Below are 12,487 nucleotides of genomic sequence, written 5' to 3' on the forward strand. Positions count from 1 at the left end.
TTTTGAAAACCTCAATTATGTTATGGTCTCCAGTCATATTTGCACAGCTATTGCAGATAACAGCTATATCATCCCAGCCACCCTCTGTGGAAAAAAATCTCAAATGCCCACTATGCTGCATTTAGGGATATTAACTTGTTGCAGTCAACCTTGCTAAAGAGAATTCTCTAAATTCCTTGATTTGACTTCAATAAATTTTGACTGAGGCAAGAGATCTATTCCACAGTAAGCATCTTGACCAATGCACCGCTTAAATTTACAGATTTATCTCAACACAAAAGTAGAGAAGTGTTATATAAGAGCCCTGACAGGAAAGTGGATACGGGAAGTCTGAGTCACAGAAGACAGGCCGAAAGCACTCTATTAGATTGATAAAATGAACTGAAATCTCTGGGTGGACACTTTTGCACTGCACCCACAATATTATTCTTGATTTGCTAGGAAGAAAGCAATTTATTCTGTCACTTTCTGGGGACTTAGAGCTAATTGGCCTTTCATAGTTATGTGATTCTGCAAATGAGCATAAAAGTGAGAGCTGACAAAAATTCAAACAGGAAATCTGAATCTGCCTATTTTCATAAGTATCTTATAATGGTTTGTAGAAAGGGACGAGATTTTGATTAGAATAGCAAATTTCTTCATGCAAAGGGAAATGCTCCAAATTACCCATCACTGTAACAAACAGAAAAATTGCTCTTCATTCAGGCTCCTGGATGAAAGAAAACAAATGTTCTTTTCTGACTCCCACCCAAGCCAGTCCCCTCCAGACTATCCATGCAGCCAGTCAGCACTGTCATTGGTGGACATTCCTCAGAGGGTATGACCTCTTCTAGCTCACCAGTTCTTTTTTGCTTTTCTACCCCAATCCACTAGAAAAGACATGCATAATACATCACATCTTAGAGAGCAACGAGACAGTGTGTCTACAAATGCAACAGCAGGATAAAAGAAATACAAAGAAAAATAACTGAAACCTCCATACAACCTTAATAGAAAAGAAGCTGGAAAAGATTAAGTTCAACATACAAAAAAAATTTTAAAAATCTTTAAGGCCTGCAAGGAATGTTAAGGTATTTTCACAGTGTCTGGCACAGATGACAGAGTGAACATCATGGAGGGAAATGGAAGAAAAGCAAACAAAAGAAAACAGGAAGCACTATTTCTCATGCACAAAATATACAGGGTGAATTTGCTGAGGCAAACAGACTGCAGTCATTAACGAAATTGAATTGAGCCAGACTCAAGTTTGCCTTTCAGATTTTTTGGATTAAAGTAAATTTCACCTTCCCATGCCCCACGCCCCCTCCCACCCCACCCTTCCCTCTCCCCTCCCTTCTTTTCTTTTTCTCTCCCTTTCCTGGCTCTCCTCTCTCCTCCTATTCCCTCCTCTCCCCTTTCTTCTCCTCCTCTTCTATTCCCTCTTCTCCTCCCTTCCCTTCCCCACCCCTCCCCCTCTCTGTTCTCTCTCTCTCTCTCTCTCTCTCTCTCTCTCTCTCTCTCTCTCTCGCTCGCTCTGACTAACCACCTGCTCTATCCCTAGCTATCCACGTGGCAAAATTTACCTGAAAAGCTGTAGGTCAAGCAGGCCAATCTGGAATTTGCACTATGTGGTCATACATTTTGTAGAACTTTACAACCCTGGGTAAAAACTTACGTTTCAAAAAAGCAGCTCTCCTGACTGCCACTTCTTTTGCCATATTGAGGCACTAAATCTCCTTTTTTCCCTGAGCTTGAGCTTTCAAAGTTATTTTCCACTCTGATGATTACAGACAGCTCGACAGACAAAGAAAAAGGGGATTTTAAAATAGGTAGTCACTACTAATATGTACTTTGCTCCTTTTGACCAGGAAAAAGAAGCCTGGGTGTCATTTCTCCATTTCTTAATCGTCAATGTCAAAAAAAAAAGGAAAAGAAAAGAAAACCACTTCTGGGAATGCAGACATAAAAATGCATTTATACTGAATATATCGGCAAGAAAATAAGGTGATAAATCTTGCTCACAAATAGTGCCCTGTGTTTCTCCAGGAAAATGGGGGATTAAAACAAGAGAGTGATTATAATCACAAAATTTTGAATTTGTTATAAGAATTAAAAATGAGAAATACGTTTAAAATAAGCTTCCTGTTACAGAATGTATGTTCTGAGAATTGATTCACAGTCAATAGCTCAAAATCATCCCTTGCAGAACCTTCAGCCTCTGGCAGCTCTTCTGTGTTCTAAAAGATCTACTTCTCCATTGGTTTCCATTGTTGTATTTTAAATTGCGGGTCTGCTACTTCTGTCTCTTTCTTTCTTCACTTTACATCAGGCTTGTCATATTTAAAGATCTAAAAATTCCCCCAAAATAAAGTTAAAGTGTATTTTATATTATCTTATTTGAGGCTATCACAGGGATATGTTGACCTCGGGTGATTTTAAATGCCATTGGTATCCACTTCAGGGGCAAATAGAAAAATAAAATAGGTTACCATGGGTTCGTATTTAGTGAACTACTTTCACTGCCATTCACCTTTTCTCAAAAACATGTCATATATCTTTTAAGTGTGTTATTAAAAATATAATGTTCTTAAGCGTAATTTTAAAAAACTAATAGCTACTCTTTTTTGAATGCCTACTTTGTACTAGACTGTACGCTTTGTGCTTTACAAAAATATCTCCTACTTATAAGTTCTCTGAAGGTTCTTTGTATCTACTGTCTTTTTACATGAAGAGAAACTGAGACTCACAAAGATTGCATCTTGGATAAGGTTGCCCACCACAACTGCTCCCCCAGCGATGGGTGGCTGGCATCAAAGTTTCTCTAGGTCCTAAATTGACATTCTTTCTCTTTCCCCTATAGAATGTCATCTTTCCACTGTTAATCTCCTAGGAACCAATTAATCTTCAAAATAAAGGACACTTAATGAATTTATTCCTTGTGAGATAATCATGAAAGGTTTCAAATGACTATCCTGAGATATCCCATAAACGAGTCAGCAAGAACCAGGAGGCAATAGAGATTCAATAACTGGTCAACAGGACCATGGTATAGAAACAATCATGTAAGATGTACTGATAACCTAAAGTATCTCCAGCATTGGCTTTAGTGATATGGGGAGTATGAGGTGAGGTATCTGTCAATAAGGAGCTTAAACTCTAAGAGGTAAAACTAGTCTAACATGGGTATGAAAAGACAGCATAGACTATAGTAATGCCTAAAATAGCTGGCCATGTCAGAAAATAAGAGGATTCATACGTTTATGAATTAACATATCTGTAAGCATCAAAAAACATTTTTCTGATATTCATTGTTTGATAGCATTCTAAACTCCATTACACACTTCCCTGACTTCATAAACATAGCTTATTGCACAGAATTTTCCCTTTCCTTGATGACTCAGGATCATCACTCTGCATTTCAATCACTGTACTGTGGGGTGGCAGCATGGTGCCTCCAGGAGTTGTTGAGTCCTAAGGAATCACCTTCCTGGACACTCGGTGGCCTCAGACATTAGAAGTAACACTTTTCTACCCACATTGTATAGGGTTTTGCATTCTTCCTCCTGTTCAGATTTCAGATGCCATCTCTTGCTGCTCTCATGGTGACTTTGCTAATTTTTTTTTTTTTTTTTTTTTTTTTTTTTTTTGAGATGGAGTCTTGCTCTGTCAGCCAGGCTGGAGTGCAATGCATGATCTCAGCTCACTGCAACCTCCACCTCCCAGGTTCAAGCGATCCTCCTGCCTCAACTTTCCGAGTAGCTGGGACTACAGGCACGCACCACCATGCCTGGCTAATTTTTGTATTTTTACTAGATGGGTTTTTGCCATCTTGGTCAGGCTGGTCTCAAACTTCTGACCTCAGGTGATCCACCCACCTCTGTCTCCCAAAGTATTGGGATTACAGGCATGAGCCACTGTGCCCAGCCTTTGCTCATTCTTATCTGCCGTCCCCTGGATAAGCAAGGTCTTTCATGACTGCATCTCTGGCTTGCTTGTTTAGCTTCTAGTTTTGTGGGGTTTTTTTTTTCTACTATTAATGTCATTTTCCACAATACTATTCCAGCAATTCACAAGTCCATATAACTCCTAAACACAATATGCCGTTTCACACTTCTGTGGTTATGCATTGAATGTCTTTTCTTTTACTTTTCTACATTAAAAAAAAAAAAAATCATTGTCAGTCTTCAAGCCTGGGAAAAATAAGGATCTCCAGAGAAGTCTCCCTGTAGGTACCACTTTCTAAATCCAAGATAGAAATAATCAGATGCATTTCTGGACAACCCCAGAACTGTGTGTGTAGTTACGATGCAACATATCATATTGTAGAGAAGGTAATTGTTATGTTTATAAATTTGTTCTCCCTGCTAAAATGTAAGCCCTTTAAAGGTCTTATCCACTTTTGGATGCCCAGCACTTAACTCATGGTGTGGTATATAGTAGGTGTTCAATAAACTGCACACGTAGTAAGTCCTGCCTTGATTTTTACACAACCGTGTACCTTTTTTTCTGGAATCAAGCAACTCCAGTAAGTGCTGTGAGATTTTCCTCACATCTCTGGATGAAGGACATGTTATTTACAATTAACTAAGTGCTACAGAAAACAAATACATTACAATACGCTTTCAGTACAGGGAGAAATCTCATCAAGCAGAGTACCCAGAGAGGCTTCAGGGAAGAAATGACACTTGAATTTGGCCCCTTCAGTTGATGTGCACAGATATCTGGGGCAGCCCTGGTGGCAAATAGATTGTTTATGGAGCTTGTGTAAAGTAAATAACTGTTTATATCTGTAAAGATATTATATTGCCTTGTTGGTCTATTAAAAAAAAATAAAGTGTCTACCATAATGATATAGTTTCTCTGTTTTTAGCTGAGTCCCTTAGATTTACCGAAATGTTGGCGCATGGCCACTAAACTCATCCAGAAATGAGCCCAAGCAGAGGTATAAAGGAAATCAGCGGTGAGAGAAAAGAATGTTGAGGTCCTATGCAAAAGCTGGGATCCTTACCCCTGATGCCCATTGGGAAGTAGGGAAGGGCTCCAATTTCTTTCCAAGCAGCTCTCATGCCCCTGGTGATAAGACTGAGATGCAGGGATATGACTCCTTTTTTGGCTACATTACTCCTAAAAAGTGATTGACAAATAATGCTAGAAATAGGAATCTGACTTTGGCCTTGACATCTCACCAACTTCTCAACTGCTAGCCAATGTATATCTTTTAGTAAACTGCATTTTTTTTAGAAGTGGAAAACTTCCATTTATGTTTCTCAGTAAATTTTCCTATGACCTCAACTTTACAATATTACAAAATAAACCAGTGGCCATTTTCAATTGGTTTAAGAAATATAGGAGAAAGAAATACAAATGTTTTGTTTTTCTTTATCTAACCTTGACTCCAGCCTTCTTCCTCAGTGCAATTTTCTGTTATAATATGCAGCATTTGAAGAAGTCTTTTATGACACAGAAGCCTCAAAAAAATTATATGAACTGAAAAGCAGTTCATCAAAAAGGACAGCCAAAAAGTCCACTGCAGTAGGTTATAAATGAATTCCCATCAGTAAAGGTGCAAACATAGAAACCACTTATGTAAAGCACACACCAAAAGCAGGAGGTCTTGGAAATGCATGTTACAATATGCAAAGCAATTTGTTTTGTGTATGTATGCCAATGTGTCATACAAAATGAAACCACAAACCACACTTCTAAGTGATCCATTTCATAAAGCCACACTATTTGGGATTTTAATGCCTCCTTCTTTTAATCTTTTTATAAGATTATTTCCCCAGTATTAAATGCCAGGGCGTCATCTATCATTTTGTTTACTTTACCCCATTTTAGTGATACACTAGCTCTGTGTAACTGACTTGCAGTGGCTTTCATTTGGAACAAACTGAAAAATGCTCTTCTTTTAAGCCTCCGTCCTTCAAATGCCTTTTCTATATTTCCTTCCGAGGCAACGACTCTCCACGCCTTCTTGATCAAGACATGCAACCTAACGGCTGAGTGGGCTTTAATTTCTAAGCTTCTAGCATTCAAACTTGATTTGCATTATCATATGGAATTATTTGGTATTCAGTATAAAATACTATTTCTTTCTCTCCTTTTTTCCTTCCCTTTTCTAGACAACCAACCGCTGGGAAATTATTGTCAAAGTCTTGAAATGATTTCCCAATGATTGCTTGTTAGTACAATACGATTTCTCACTCAGCCCTGGTCTCTCTTCAGTCCTCTTCTGGGGATCAGCGAATCCTGTGCATCTGCAGCACACACTGCACAGGCAGTGTGGAGACACCCTCCACACACACAGTTCTCTTCTCCTCTCTGTAGTAGCACTTACAGGTGTCTCAGTGAGTGAGCAGGAGATGAGCAGACAGATGTAAAAAGGCAAAAACAAAAGAGGAAGTATGTGAATTTATAAAGCAAAAGGAAAATGATTCTTTACAGATTTTAAGGACTTATTCATTGATAAGCATTAACCACAAGCATTAATTTCAACCTCCTTTGAGCGCCTCCTCTGTGCAAAACTGTATGTCTGGCATTGGAGGCTGGAGAGGGCAAATGGCACCTTTGCCTCCAAGTTGCCCACAGTGCAGTCAGAGGGATGGACAAGTGGGCAACCGATTCAAGGCAGATAGGCTAAAATGAGTCCTATGGAGATACGGCTATGCAGTGATTCATTCTGACTCAAGGGACGAAGATGGAGAACAATGTCGGAGCTGGTCCATTTCAATGTCGGAGCTGGTCTCATTTCAATAGGCAGGAGAGTTGAGGATAGGAAAGAGAAAGGTGGACAGATCATAGAGAGAGAGAAGGGAGTGAGCTGTAGGTGAAAAGAGAAAAGGGAATAGAAGGAAAAAAAAAAAAAAAGGAACAGAATGGCAAGAAACAGGGCCAGATTTAATTTCGAGAGAATTAACCCGGGAAATACTTATAACTCAGGAGGCTGTGAATCTAAGGACTTTCTTTTAAGTGCCAAAGGCATAAACTAATCTATTTAATTAGAAAAATATGCTTGTATTGCACTCTGAGTAATTTCCCAGAGGAAAACTTGTTTCTTTTACAGTTAAAGTTTTTGTTTAAAGCCTCTCTCCCCCCACTCCCCTTGCTCTACCACAGAACCCACACCTTTTCAGCAGGTGTTCGCTCCTATGAAATTATCGTCAACCGGGATGTGAACACGACCCTTCCAAGAGCTCACGTTTGTTTTTTCGGTACTGAAATAGAAACACATTAACCTAGATATCCCTGAGCCTTCCAGCAGGTACTTTATAATAATAAAGAAAAAATTTCAAAAGGCATTTCTTCATTGACTTGCCGAATCTTCACAATAGCAAATAATTCAAAGAGTCATATGACATATCTTAATATCTTACCAAGCAGTAAAAATATTTAACATAAAGCAGAACATCCCTAGTTAATTCAACATATTCTTCCAATATGTTTGTGGTCTCAGAATGTTCTCTCTTACAGTAGTAAGGCAAGGTACTTAGTCTTTCTTGTACCCATATTAAAAGGAAAATAGATCCTGTGGCCTGCAAATTGAAACAAGATAAGCTCCTTTCTGCATGCCACACAGTAAGGGCTGCAAATAGAAATTTAAATACTTTATCACAATTTTGCCTCTGAGTAAGGAAATTCAAACATATTAATTGAACCAACACAACAATTAATTCAAATAAGATTAAAGTGCTCTAAATATGCTTCTTGCATGTTCAATGAAAAGATTAAAAGGATACATGCTCAATTCTAACCTATTTCTGTCTAGTTCTGTACTACTAGCTCTGCTTACATTTGCATACATAGAACAGTCTCTCGGACAATAAATATGAAATTGGGGGAGATAAATTCAAAATAAAGACATTTATGTAAGAATAAAACAAAGCAAGTGAAAGATATAAAGGATGAGATAGAAAAGGAATTAAGAATACTGCTGAAACCTTGCAAATACTACCACTTTGTAGTTGAGAAACGTTTTAAAATCTTTGTAGTGGTACTATGTAAAATTAATAAAATTTTTCAAAGCTGGCTTAACTGGCATCCTCCTTTCTTTTCATCTAAAAACAGAAATGGAGAGTTTGGAACATAGTGTAATATGATCTAAAATCTGCTTTTAGGCTCAAGAAACTTTATTTCCTAGAGACACTGCATACACAGGCAAGCCCATAACATTATTAAATATTGTGGCGAACAATTCATTTCAGGTAGGTTTCCTCACATACAAGCGACCTGAATTTGAACCTGTGTTCTGGTGACTAAAGGCAATGTATCTCATTATAAATAAAGGATAGAGTTTAAATCTCAAGGAAAGCTTTCTTAATATCTATTTTTGCACTGAATACTAAATACACTTCAGCATACTTTTATGAACACCTATGATTTATGGTTTCAGAAACATTTGTATGTAATTGTTCTGTTTTATAAGTTAGGTGAATGCATGTACCATAACTCTTTACACATTTTGTATGCATATGCGTAAGTAACTTAAAAATTCAACGAATGTATTTCTAAAGGTTAACAAAGGTGTGATGAAAGCTTTATTTTTATTTGCCTTTACCATCATTTGCTGATTAATGCAAACCATAAAACCATCCTTATAACTAACAACTAGGTCTGGTAAGATGACCTTACCCTAAGAATTATACAAACACAACTTGCAAATTATTTTTATATAAAATCAGCTCTGTTTTGAAACAGTTTCCCCAATTACTAAAAGGCATGCTCACATAAAAGGATTGATAGCCCACAAACGTGCTGCCCTGTGTTTTTTCCTGGAAAACTCAGAATAGGATCTGTCAGGTATATCCACTAGCGTAACAAACATGTCACCCAGATTTGCATTGGGAATTAAAACATTCTGTAGCCTGACAAAAGGCTGTGTGTTTTTAGCAACCGTGACGAGAAGAAGGCATTGCAATACCTAGACATTGCAAGTTAAAAGTCTCTCATCAGACAGCTTGAAAAAGCACTATAATCCCATGATGGAGCCTCCCTGAGTGGCAAGCCATGTTACAAAGACCCTCGGCTGCATCCCCAACCCATTCACCCAGGCAAGTCCAATTCTGTATCCTGCAGACCCGACATTGTCTTTTATTCTTACATTTATACTTCAGTTATATTGGAACCGTGAATGTGAGGAAATGCACGTGTGGAAGGTGAGAAATGTTTTTGGTATTAAAGCTCAAATCACATATTCTCTAGCATCAAATGCAAAACAATAATATTTATAAAATAATACTGTGGTCACTATGCAAGTAGTAAACAATATGAAGAAGCTTACAGGACAATACTGTAAAACTTACCCTATTATTTTCATAAAAAGAATTGCATTGCCAATTTAAGTAAGGAGTAGGGCTGATAATTTTCCCATTTATATAATGCATCCTTCATAATCTGCCTTTAAAATTTTACTATTTTAGTGCATTTCCTAGTTCTAAATGAATACCCAGCAAATATTTCTAACAACATTTTATACACATCAAAACGGATTTGCACATATTGTAATCATGGATATGTGATAACTAAAAGGAAATCTCCTCTGCGTAAAATAGAAGAATTACTGAATTAACTCAGTTTTGTTTGAAATGCCACAGGTTTTGGTTGTGTTTCAAGTCATTAATGAAAAACAGGAATCAATTTATTAGCAGTTTCATAAAGGCAGTCTTTTTAAAAATATTACCTATCTCTTAATTCTGTGTGTGATTTGGCCTTGTCATTAACTCCACAAGTCATTATAAGACTTTCCGGTAAGAAAAATGTGACCAAATAAAGTACTCATCACAAATGGATAAAATTTAACTTATATTAATAAAAAACAGATTGTCCAGCAAATGTTCTAATAACTTTACATTTTAAAGCATGATTTCCATTACGGTTATTTATTAAAAGGGTTCCTTTTATAGAGCAAGTGTAACTGACATGCTAGATTACACTCTGACACGTGAAATACAGTTTCCACCTAAATATCTCTACCCTAAACATGACGAGGGGCAATGAACCACCACTAAGAAATATTACTGCTAGCATTATACATTTCTATAAAACAAAAAATGACACATATTATAAAATTACACAGGCTACTACTCTTAAACCAGAATTTAACACTTTTTTGGCCACTTTATTATGTAACACTATAATTTTCATTTATTCCTTAATAGTGCTTATTGATATGCTAAATATGAGTGCATTGTTAAAATTCAGAAGCTGAGCATATTTGCATTCTACACTAATGAGCAAAAACTGAAGGTATTCTCTCTGCCAGAAACTTACTTTCATGTTTTTAATCTTTCCCTACAACCCTGGGGGTAGAAATTTATTATTTCATTTTCAGATCAGTAAATGAGGCTACAGAAATTAAGTAACATATCCAAAGTCACACAGCTAATAGTGGTTAAGTTCAGCTAATAGTGTTAAGACAGACCTGACTGGTGCCAAATGTGATTGCTAATGCTTGTTAGCAATGTTATAGCTAATTCTATTTATTATTGATTTTCCAAAACATAAGTAAATTGAAAGGTGGCTTTACAAATGAACATTCTTTGGTCTTCTATAGAAGTATTTTCTTATGCAGCATCCTTCCTTAATATACAAGAGCTAAAATTGTTCTCACCATCACCAGAGCCCTGAGAGTACCCACTGAAGCATCTAAGACTCAGTACAGTGGCCCTCCATATCTGTGGGTTCTGTATGCATGCATTCAACCAGTTATGGATCAAAAATATTCTGAAAAAAATTAAAATACAACAATAAAAATAATACAAATATTATAATGCAGTATAATAACTCTTTGCATAGCATTTACACTGTATTAGATATTATAGGTAATCTAGAGGTGATTTAACCTATATCGAAGGATATGCATAGGTTACATGCAAATACCACACTGTCTTCAACATTGCAGATTTTGGTATCCTACAGGGTACTGAAATCAGTCCCTACGGATATCAAGGGAGGACTGTACTGCCCCCTCTGAAGGGTAGAGGAAGAGGACAAAAGACCCCTGGGTTTCACCTTGCTGCAGGAAGCAGTGTTTTATATTTAGCCTGCCCAGAGCGGGTACTTTTTGCAGTCCACTCTAAGTCATCATTTTTATAAGCCATGGCCCCAAATGTCATCAATACATTTTGATTATTTTCTATAACAGGATTTAGGAATTTGTTAAACATTTTATTTTATTTTCGATTTACAGTTTTCTTTTCTCTCAAGCAGAACAAATAAGATATAGGAAATGGGGAAGTCAGTTGCTGCTAGACCAGTGTTTGGAGAGATGTGATTCAGTTCAGTCAGTTTAATTCAACACTCATCTATCGGTGGGAATTACCAAGTTGATGGGTCTTAGAAAGAGGAAGAGTTGGCCGGCTGCAGTGGCTCACACCTGTGATCCTAGCACTTTGGGAGGCAGAGGCGGGCAGATCATGAGGTCAAGAGATCCAGACTATCCTGGCCAACATGGTGAAACCCCATCTCTACTAAAGATACAAAATTTAGCTGGGCATGGTGGCATGCACTTGTAATCCCAGCTACTGGGGAGGGGAAGCTGAGGCAGGAGTAATCACTTGAACCCTGGAGGCTGAGTTTGCAGTGAGCCAAGATCACGCCACTGCACTCCAGCCTGGTGACAGAGCAAGACTCTGCCTCAAAAAAAAAAAAAAAAAAAAAAAGAGGAAGAGATCTCAGGATCAGGATCTTTAGAGAAAAAAGACAGATGACTGGAAAGATGAATAGTGAATTGTCGTTCTAGAGGAGAGAATAAACTGAGAGGTGTTAAGAGCTGCTATACCTAGTCTTGGGATATTGTTCTTCTCTCAGGGAGATGTTCTGTGCAAGGGACATGGGGAAGAGGTTTGTGCCAAAGAAAAGCTAAAAGTTACATTTTTAGTGACACACTTCTCTTGCTTTTCATTTTTAATGATTTTTTTGAATTACTGAAAATCTAGTGTTTAAAATATATATTCCTTATTTATTAATTCAAACAGAAAATTATTCTCAAAAATAGGTTGAGCTTTTTAAATTTTTACCTAAACCTTCTCACTTATAAATAGCAGATAGTTGTACCAGTTTAATACCCTCTCATTCTGAATTTCATTTCCTCATTTCTCTGTGAACTAGGTACAGTGACATGCCTTCTGGGAGTTTTGATATTTTCTTAAGATCTCTTATAAAGAAATTGTATCTGTAATAGGATTTCTGTAAGAATTAAGTGAGGTAGTGTACATAAAACCCCTAGCACAGGGTCTCGCATTTGATAAGGTCTTAATAAGTTGTGACATCACTGTTTGGGTTTGTCGGTTGGTTTGTTTGCTCTCTCATCAAGCATAACATATCCAAAATGCCTGCAAGAAATCTGACTATATGATGTTTTAAATCAATGACTTAGCTTCATTTTCAGTTTTCTTTCCTCAAGTGAACTTTCTTGTTACTGAAATATTCTCCCCTGAAATCTTAAGGGAAGGAATAACTCCTCCCTTCTCAGGTCCAGTCCCGAGGCTCGAGACCACTTGCGGCAGCAGTG

Source organism: Macaca nemestrina, chromosome 5 (genome assembly GCF_043159975.1).
Source record: "Macaca nemestrina isolate mMacNem1 chromosome 5, mMacNem.hap1, whole genome shotgun sequence".
Taxonomy (NCBI): domain Eukaryota; kingdom Metazoa; phylum Chordata; class Mammalia; order Primates; family Cercopithecidae; genus Macaca; species Macaca nemestrina.